This window comes from Phyllobates terribilis, unplaced genomic scaffold (genome assembly GCF_046119375.1).
Source record: "Phyllobates terribilis strain yellow unplaced genomic scaffold, ASM4611937v1 Scaffold_1__5_contigs__length_1240528914, whole genome shotgun sequence".
Lineage (NCBI taxonomy): Eukaryota > Metazoa > Chordata > Amphibia > Anura > Dendrobatidae > Phyllobates > Phyllobates terribilis.
The window spans coordinates 610928941-610939376 of NW_027362761.1; positions in this window are offsets into that span (position 1 = coordinate 610928941).

The following is a 10436-nucleotide window of genomic DNA, read 5'->3' on the forward strand; positions in this document are numbered from 1 at the left end:
CTACAGCTGAGTGTATGAGGAGCCGGGAGCAGTGCCATCTAGTGGTGTCAGTGCTGAACTGTCTACAGCAGAGTGTATGAGGAGCCGGGAGCAGCGCCATCTAGTGGTGGCAGAGCTGAACTGTCTACAGCTGAGTGTATGAGGAGCCAAGAGCAGCGCCATCTAGTGGTGTCAATGCTGAACTGTCTACAGCTGAGTGTATGAGGAGTCGGGAGCAGCGCCATCTAGTGGTGTCAGTGCTGAACTGTCTACAGCTGAGTGTATGAGGATCCGGGAGCAGCGCCATCTAGTGGTGTCAGTGCTGAACTGTCTACAGCTGAGTGTATGAGGAGCCGGGAGCAGCGCCATCTAGTGGTGTCAGTGCTGAACTGTCTACAGCTAATTGTATAAGGAGCCGGGAGCAGCGCCATCTAGTGGTGGCAGCGCTGAACTGTCTACAGCAGAGAGTATGAGGAGCCGGGAGCAGCGCCATCTAGTGGTGGCATTGCTGAACTGTCTAAAGCAGAGAGTATGAGGAGTCGGGAGCAGCGCCATCTAGTGGTGGCAGGGCTGAACTGTCTACAGCAGAGAGTATGAGGAGCCGGGAGCAGCGCCATCTAGTGGTGGCAGTACTGAACTGTCTACAGCAGAGAGTATGAGGAGCCGGGAGCAGCGCCATCTAGTGGTGGCAGTGCTGAACTGTCTACAGCAGAGTGTATGAGGAGCCGGGAGCAGCGCCATCTAGTGGTGTCAGTGTTGAACTGTCTACAGCTGAGTGTATGAGGAGCTGGGTGCAGCGCCATCTAGTGGTGTCAGTGCTGAACTGTCTACAGCTGAGTGTATGAGGAGCCGGGAGCAGCGCCATCTAGTGGTGTCAGTGCTGAACTGTCTACAGCTGAGTGTATGAGGAGCCGGGAGCAGCGCCATCTAGTGGTGTCAGTGCTGAACTGTCTACAGCAGAGAGTATGAGGAGCCGGGAGCAGCGCCATCTAGTGGTGTCAGTGCTGAACTGTCTACAGCTGAGTGTATGAGGAGCCGGGAGCAGCGCCATCTAGTGGTGTCAGTGTTGAACTGTCTACAGCTGAGTGTATGAGGAGCTGGGTGCAGCACCATCTAGTGGTGGCAGGGCTGAACTGTCTACAGCAGAGAGTATGAGGAGCCGGGAGCAGCGCCATCTAGTGGTGGCAGTGCTGAACTGTCTACAGCGGAGTGTATGAGGAGCCGGGAGCAGCGCCATCTAGTGGTGGCAGTGCTGAACTGTCTACAGCGGAGTGTATGAGGAGCCGGGAGCAGCGCCATCTAGTGGTGTCAGTGCTGAACTGTCTACAGCTGAGTGTATGAGGAGCCGGGAGCAGCGCCATCTAGTGGTGTCAGTGTTGAACTGTCTACAGCTGAGTGTATGAGGAGCTGGGTGCAGCACCATCTAGTGGTGGCAGGGCTGAACTGTCTACAGCAGAGAGTATGAGGAGCCGGGAGCAGCGCCATCTAGTGGTGGCAGTGCTGAACTGTCTACAGCGGAGTGTATGAGGAGCCGGGAGCAGCGCCATCTAGTGGTGGCAGTGCTGAACTGTCTACAGCGGAGTGTATGAGGAGCCGGGAGCAGCGCCATCTAGTGGTGGCAGTACTGAACTGTCTACAGCAGAGAGTATGAGGAGCCGGGAGCAGCGCCATCTAGTGGTGGCAGTGCTGAACTGTCTACAGCAGAGTGTATGAGGAGCCGGGAGCAGCGCCATCTAGTGGTGTCAGTGTTGAACTGTCTACAGCTGAGTGTATGAGGAGCTGGGTGCAGCGCCATCTAGTGGTGTCAGTGCTGAACTGTCTACAGCTGAGTGTATGAGGAGCCGGGAGCAGCGCCATCTAGTGGTGTCAGTGCTGAACTGTCTACAGCTGAGTGTATGAGGAGCCGGGAGCAGCGCCATCTAGTGGTGTCAGTGCTGAACTGTCTACAGCAGAGAGTATGAGGAGCCGGGAGCAGCGCCATCTAGTGGTGTCAGTGCTGAACTGTCTACAGCTGAGTGTATGAGGAGCCGGGAGCAGCGCCATCTAGTGGTGTCAGTGTTGAACTGTCTACAGCTGAGTGTATGAGGAGCTGGGTGCAGCACCATCTAGTGGTGGCAGGGCTGAACTGTCTACAGCAGAGAGTATGAGGAGCCGGGAGCAGCGCCATCTAGTGGTGTCAGTGCTGAACTGTCTACAGCTGAGTGTATGAGGAGCCGGGAGCAGCGCCATCTAGTGGTGTCAGTGCTGAACTGTCTACAGCTGAGTGTATGAGGAGCCGGGAGCAGCGCCATCTAGTGGTGTCAGTGCTGAACTGTCTACAGCAGAGAGTATGAGGAGCCGGGAGCAGCGCCATCTAGTGGTGGCAGTGCTGAACTGTCTACAGCTGAGTGTATGAGGAGCCGGGAGCAGCGCCATCTAGTGGTGTCAGTGCTGAACTGTCTACAGCTGAGTGTATGAGGAGCCGGGAGCAGCGCCATCTAGTGGTGTCAGTGCTGAACTGTCTACAGCAGAGTGTATGAGGAGCCGGGAGCAGCGCCATCTAGTGGTGGCAGTGCTGAACTGTCTACAGCGGAGTGTATGAGGAGCCGGGAGCAGCGCCATCTAGTGGTGGCAGTGCTGAACTGTCTACAGCGGAGTGTATGAGGAGCCGGGAGCAGCGCCATCTAGTGGTGTCAGTGCTGAACTGTCTACAGCTGAGTGTATGAGGAGCCGGGAGCAGCGCCATCTAGTGGTGGCAGTGCTGAACTGTCTACAGCGGAGTGTATGAGGAGCCGGGAGCAGCGCCATCTAGTGGTGGCAGTGCTGAACTGTCTACAGCGGAGTGTATGAGGAGCCGGGAGCAGCGCCATCTAGTGGTGTCAGTGCTGAACTGTCTACAGCTGAGTGTATGAGGAGCCGGGAGCAGCGCCATCTAGTGGTGTCAGTGTTGAACTGTCTACAGCTGAGTGTATGAGGAGCTGGGTGCAGCACCATCTAGTGGTGGCAGGGCTGAACTGTCTACAGCAGAGAGTATGAGGAGCCGGGAGCAGCGCCATCTAGTGGTGGCAGTGCTGAACTGTCTACAGCGGAGTGTATGAGGAGCCGGGAGCAGCGCCATCTAGTGGTGGCAGTGCTGAACTGTCTACAGCGGAGTGTATGAGGAGCCGGGAGCAGCGCCATCTAGTGCTGGCAGTGCTGAACTGTCTACAGCAGAGTCGAAAATGAAGAGCACAAGAGATCAACTGCGATCTAGACGTAGCCAAGGAGGAAATGTCTGCTGTACTGAGGGGGAGGAGTTGGATGACGTCTTCACTGTCACATGACTGGATCGTCATCACAGGTCCTTCACCAACTCTCCTAAGCTCCGCCCCCTGATCACATGATGGAGACGTCACCACAGGTCCTTCACCACCTCTCTCCTGAGCTCCGCCCCCTGATCACATGGCGGTGACGTAACAACAGGTCCTTCACCACCTCTCTCCTGAGCTCCGCCCCCTGATCACATGGCGGTGACGTCACCACAGGTCCTCCCGCTCTCAGTGCAGCAGCTCCGTCCTGGTTGTGCGCAGCTCTTGCTCTCTGGTATCAGCCAGCAGCAGGTTTCCGCTTCCCGCCATTCCGGTGAGATTACAGGGAGGGTTTGTGGTGAATCTGTGAGAGGAGAGTGTGGGGTGAGATCAGAGCTGTTCCTGTGGAGGCTCCTGCTCCATGTGACTGCGGCTCCTCAGTGTTGTATGGGGGATGTGCAGCGGCTCCTCCTCACCTCACCGCCCCCGCTGGAGGTGGAGTTACCACGGTGACCGTCCCCCGCTGGAGGTGGAGTTACCACGGTGACCGTCCCCCGCTGGAGGTGGAGTTACCACGGTGACCGTCCCCCGCTGGAGGTGGAGTTACCACGGTGACCGCCCCCCGCTGGAGGTGGAGTTACCACGGTGACCGTCCCCTGCTGGAGGTGGAGTTACCACGGTGACCGCCCCCCCGCTGGAGGTGGAGTTACCACGGTGACCGCCCCCCGCTGGAGGTGGAGTTACCACGGTGACCGTCCCCTGCTGGAGGTGGAGTTACCACGGTGACCGCCCCCCGCTGGAGGTGGAGTTACCACGGTGACCGTCCCCCGCTGGAGGTGGAGTTACGGTGACCGTCCCCCGCTGGAGGTGGAGTTACCACGGTGACCGCCCCCCGCTGGAGGTGGAGTTACCACGGTGACCGTCCCCTGCTGGAGGTGGAGTTACCACGGTGACCGCCCCCCGCTGGAGGTGGAGTTACCACGGTGACCGTCCCCCGCTGGAGGTGGAGTTACCACGGTGACCGTCCCCCGCTGGAGGTGGAGTTACCACGGTGACCGTCCCCCGCTGGAGGTGGAGTTACCACGGTGACCGTCCCCCGCTGGAGGTGGAGTTACCACGGTGACCGTCCCCCGCTGGAGGTGGAGTTACCACGGTGACCGTCCCCAGCTGGAGGTGGAGTTACCACGGTGACCGTCCCCCGCTGGAGGTGGAGTTACCACGGTGACCGTCCCCCGCTGGAGGTGGAGTTACCACGGTGACCGTCCCCCGCTGGAGGTGGAGTTACCACGGTGACCGTCCCCCACTGGAGGTGGAGTTACCACGGTGACCGTCCCCCGCTGGAGGTAGAGTTACCACGGTGACCGTCCCCCGCTGGAGGTGTAGTTACCACGGTGACCGTCCCCCGCTGGAGGTGGAGTTACCACGGTGACCGCCCCCGCTGGAGGTGGAGTTACCACGGTGACCGCCCCCGCTGGAGGTGGAGTTACCACGGTGACCGTCCTCCGCTGGAGGTGGAGTTACCACGGTGACCGCCCCCCGCTGGAGGTGGAGTTACCACGGTGACCGCCCCCCGCTGGAGGTGGAGTTACCACGGTGACCGCCCCCGCTGGAGGTGCAGTTACCACGGTGACCGTCCCCCGCTGGAGGTGGAGTTACCACGGTGACCGTCCTCCACTGGAGGTGGAGTTACCACGGTGACCGTCCCCCGCTGGAGGTGCAGTTACCACGGTGACCGTCCTCCGCTGGAGGTGGAGTTACCACGGTGACCGTCCCCCGCTGGAGTTGGAGTTACCACGGTGACCGTCCCCCGCTAGATGTGAAGTTACCACGGTGACCGTCCCCCGCTGGAGGTTGAGTTACCACGGTGACCGTCCTCCGCTGGAGGTGGAGTTACCACGGTGACCGTCCTCCGCTGGAGGTGGAGTTACCACGGTGACCGCCCCCCACTGGAGGTGGAGTTACCACGGTGACCATCCTCCGCTGGAGGTGTAGTTATCACGGTGACCGTCCCCCGCTGGAGGTGTAGTTACCACGGTGACCGTCCTCCGCTGGAGGTGTAGTTACCACGGTGACCGACCTCCGCTGGAGGTGGAGTTACCACGGTGACCGTCCCCCGCTGGAGGTGGAGTTACCACGGTGACCGTCCCCCGCTGGAGGTGGAGTTACCACGGTGACCGTCCCCCGCTGGAGGTGGAGTTACCACGGTGACCGTCCCCAGCTGGAGGTGGAGTTACCACGGTGACCGTCCCCTGCTGGAGGTGGAGTTACCACGGTGACCGTCCCCCGCTGGAGGTGGAGTTACCACGGTGACCGTCCCCCGCTGGAGGTGGAGTTACCACGGTGACCGTCCCCCACTGGAGGTGGAGTTACCACGGTGACCGTCCCCCGCTGGAGGTGTAGTTACCACTGTTACCGTCCTCCGCTGGAGGTGTAGATACCACGGTGACCGTCCTCCACTGGAGGCGGAGTTACCACGGTGACCGTCCTCCACTGGAGGTGGAGTTACCACGATGACCGTCCCCCTCTGGAGGTGTAGTTACCACGGTGACAGTCCCCCGCTGGAGGTGTAGTTACCACGGTGACCGTCCCCCGCTGGAGGTGTAGTTACCACGGTGAGCGTCCTCCACTGGCGGTGTAGTTACCAAGGTGACCGTCCTCCGCTGGAGGTGTAGTTACCACGGTGACGGTCCTCCACTGGAGGTGTAGTTACCACACTGACTGTCCTCCTACGAGGCTGATAATGAGCGGTCAGATCGGTGGAGGAGGCCGCGGTACAGTTTGTGGCTTTTCCTCCAGATTCTTCCTGATAAATGTCGGATATTTGGGGCAGAATTCATTGATTGTCGTTATATCGTCCCCTGTGATCTCCATCTTCTCCTCTATCATGAAGACGCCGGCAGGACGAGATCCCTCCAGCTGATCCAGTGTTCATCCCTCCTTCTCCTGAATGACCCCCCGAGGATGGACGAGGACGAGACCACCAGAAGATTATTACACTTCACCCTGGAGATCATCTCCCTGCTGAGCGGAGAGGTAACTCCTCTACATTTCTATCAGCTTTATTGTGTTATGTAACAAGTCCGACATCAGGAAGAGGAAATCCAGAAGAGGAAGAGAAGGATTCTTTACTGTAAGAGCAGTGATTGTGTGCAGCTCTCTGCCAGGAGGAGTTGTCATGGGGATTCCCTACAAGAGCTGTAGAGGGGCCTGGATGTCTGTCCTGAGTGTAATAATATTCCAGGTTATGGCCCCAGATTACTGGAGACGGTTATTGATCCCGGGATTTCTACTGATTGTCAGATCTGGAGTCGGGAAGGAATTCTTCTCCCTAAGTGTCTCTCTCCATACACAGGATTACACAATAGTGAGGAAGACACCGGGGGAGGGTGTGACTTCCATCATCCATCTCCAGGAGTCAGGAGGGCGGAGCCCGGGCCCCATCACAGAGCCTCCCCCGCACCCCCCGATACATGAGAGGAAGAAGAAGAAGATCATAGAGCTCAGCAACAAGATGATTGAGCTGCTGAGCGGAGAGGTGACTGCTGGGACATTATACAGGACAGCACTGGAGGATTCTGGGTGATGAGCGGAGAGGTGACTGCTGGGACATTATACAGGACAGCACTGGAGGATTCTGGGTGATGACCGGAGAGGTGACTGCTGGGACATTATACAGGACAGCACTGGAGGATTCTGGTTGATGACCGGAGAGGTGACTGCTGGGACATTATACAGGACGGCACTGGAGGATTCTGGGTGATGACCGGAGAGGTGACTGCTGGGACATTATGCAGGACAGCACTGGAGGATTCTGGGTGATGACCGGAGAGGTGACTGCTGGGACATTATACAGGACAGCATTGGAGGATTCTGGGTGATGACCGGAGAGGTGACTGCTGGGACATTATACAGGACAGCACTGGAGGATTCTGGGTGATGAGCGGAGAGGTGACTGCTGGGACATTATACAGGACAGCACTGTTGGATTCTGGGTGATGACCGGAGAGGTGACTGCTGGGACATTATACAGGACAGCACTGGAGGATTCTGGGTGATGACCGGAGAGGTGACTGCTGGGACATTATACAGGACGGCACTGGAGGATTCTGGGTGATGAGCGGAGAGGTGACTGCTGGGACATTATACAGGACAGCACTGGAGGATTCTGGGGGATGACGGTGTCGTTGTTGTCAGGTTCCTATAAGGTGTCAGGACGTCGCTGTCTATCTCTCCATGGAGGAGTGGGAGTATCTAGAAGGACACCAGGATCGGTACCAGGAGGTGATGATGGAGGAGCTCCGGCCTCTGACATCACCAGGTGAGAGGAGACTCTTGTTGGCTCCGGTGGATGTGATGACGTCTCTCGGCCTCGTCCTATAATAGATGATTTTTCTCCAGACTTGCTCTGGTTTTCTCTACATTTTCTCACAGCTTTCATTCCCTGATTATTCTCTTCTGATCTGTGAGTCGCGGTTTCTCCGCTGTCGTCTTCATCAGTCTTGAGTCTTCGTCCTCGGCGGCTTCTTTCAGAATCTTTCACCTTCCTTAGAGCATCGGTCACATTTTGTCTGCAGATGTCCCAGCGCTTCTGTCCGTTCTCTCCTGTGAGATCTTTCCGTTCCTGAGTCTGTCGTGGATTGTTACTCAGCAGAGTCGGGGTTAATTTACTGATCATTTTCCCCTTAATCCGCTGTCGCTCGTCCGTCCCTCAGAATCGGTGCTGGCTCAATGTCGTCATCAGTCGTGGTCAGGCGTCCGGCTCCTCCCTCTTGGCTGACACTTGTGTGACCTTCCTTGGTCTCCTCCGTTCATTCTTCTTCTTTGTGACAAATCCCTTTCTCCGTACTGAGCACAAAGTCCTGGATAAATATCAGCACCGGACCGTCCCTCAGACCCCGAAACACGAGTCCTGACATGAAGATGGAGCGTGGTGGAACCGATCACCCCCCAGAGCCGGACATGGAGGCTCCAGCAGTTCTCGGCCCCCGCGTCTATTCACCCCCCAGAGCCGGACATGGAGGCTCCAGCAGTTCTCGGCCCCCGCGTCTATTCACCCCCCATAGCCTGACATGGAGGCTCCAGCTGTTCTCCGGCCCCCGCGTCTATTCACCCCCCAGAGCCTGACATGGAGGCTCCAGCAGTTCTCGGCCCCCGCGTCTATTCACCCCCCAGAGCCGGACATGGAGGCTCCAGCAGTTCTCGGCCCCCGCGTCTATTCACCCCCCAGAGCCGGACATGGAGGCTCCAGCAGTTCTCGGCCCCCGCGTCTATTCACCCCCCAGAGCCTGACATGGAGGCTCCAGCAGGTCTCCGGCTCCCGCGTCTATTCACCCCCCAGAGTCTGACATGGAGGCTCCAGCAGTTCTCCGGCCCCCGCGTCTATTCACCCCCCAGAGCCTGACATGGAGGCTCCAGCAGTTCTCCGGCCCCCGCGTCTATTCACCCCCCAGAGCCGGACATGGAGGCTCCAGCAGTTCTCGGCCCCCGCGTCTATTCACCCCCCAGAGCCGGACATGGAAGCTCCAGCAGTTCTCCGGCCCCCGCGTCTATTCACCCCCCAGAGCCGGACATGGAAGCTCCAGCAGTTCTCCGGCCCCCGCGTCTATTCACCCCCCAGAGCCTGACATGGAGGCTCCAGCAGTTCTCCGGCCCCCGCGTCTATTCACCCCCCAGAGCCTGACATGGAGGCTCCAGCAGTTCTCGGCCCCCGCGTCTATTCACCCCCCAGAGTCTGACATGGAGGCTCCAGCAGTTCTCCGGCCCCCGCGTCTATTCACCCCCCAGAGCCTGACATGGAGGCTCCAGCAGGTCTCCGGCTCCCGCGTCTATTCACCCCCCAGAGTCTGACATGGAGGCTCCAGCAGTTCTCCGGCCCCCGCGTCTATTCACCCCCCAGAGCCTGACATGGAGGCTCCAGCAGTTCTCCGGCCCCCGCGTCTATTCACCCCCCAGAGCCGGACATGGAGGCTCCAGCAGTTCTCGGCCCCCGCGTCTATTCACCCCCCAGAGCCGGACATGGAAGCTCCAGCAGTTCTCCGGCCCCCGCGTCTATTCACCCCCCAGAGCCTGACATGGAGGCTCCAGCAGTTCTCCGGCCCCCGCGTCTATTCACCCCCCAGAGCCTGACATGGAGGCTCCAGCAGTTTTCCGGCTCCCGCGTCTATTCACCCCCCAGAGCCTGACATGGGGGCTCCAGCAGTTTTCCGGCTCCCGCGTCTATTCACCCCCCAGAGTCTGACATGGAGGCTCCAGCAGTTCTCCGGCCCCCGCGTCTATTCACCCCCCAGAGCCTGACATGGAGGCTCCAGCAGTTCTCCGGCCCCCGCGTCTATTCACCCCCCAGAGCCGGACATGGAGGCTCCAGCAGTTCTCGGCCCCCGCGTCTATTCACCCCCCAGAGCCGGACATGGAAGCTCCAGCAGTTCTCCGGCCCCCGCGTCTATTCACCCCCCAGAGCCTGACATGGAGGCTCCAGCAGTTCTCCGGCCCCCGCGTCTATTCACCCCCCAGAGCCTGACATGGAGGCTCCAGCAGTTTTCCGGCTCCCGCGTCTATTCACCCCCCAGAGCCGGACATGGAGGCTCCAGCAGTTCTCCGGCCCCCGCGTCTATTCACCCCCCAGAGCCTGACATGGAGGCTCCAGCAGTTTTCCGGCTCCCGCGTCTATTCACCCCCCAGAGCCTGACATGGAGGCTCCAGCAGTTTTCCGGCTCCCGCGTCTATTCACCCCCCAGAGCCGGACATGGAGGCTCCAGCAGTTCTCGGCCCCCGCGTCTATTCACCCCTCGCTCTGCAGGAGGAGAAGCACAGAACTTTCCGCACTGGAGGAGGAGGTCGGATCACCGCGCGCTCCTCTCTATAGGGGATAATGTTTCTCCTGGATGAGAGCGGGGCGAATTGTGCATTTTACCATATAATGTGCCGAAAAACAGGAAATAATTCCAGATGAGGTCAAACAGTTAATAATAAAAAAAAAAAAACGCTGTTCCACATTTACTTTTTGGGTTTTGTTTCTCAGCATTTATTGGGTGGTAAGAACGACGTCGCTGCCATTTTCCAGGTCAGTACAGTTACTGCGATTCCAAACTTGTCGGGTTTATTTTTTAGAATATATTTTATGGGTTAAATTTTCAGAACTGTTCCTGACACCCATCACTTTATCTTCCGTTATCGGAGCTGTGTGAGGGCTTC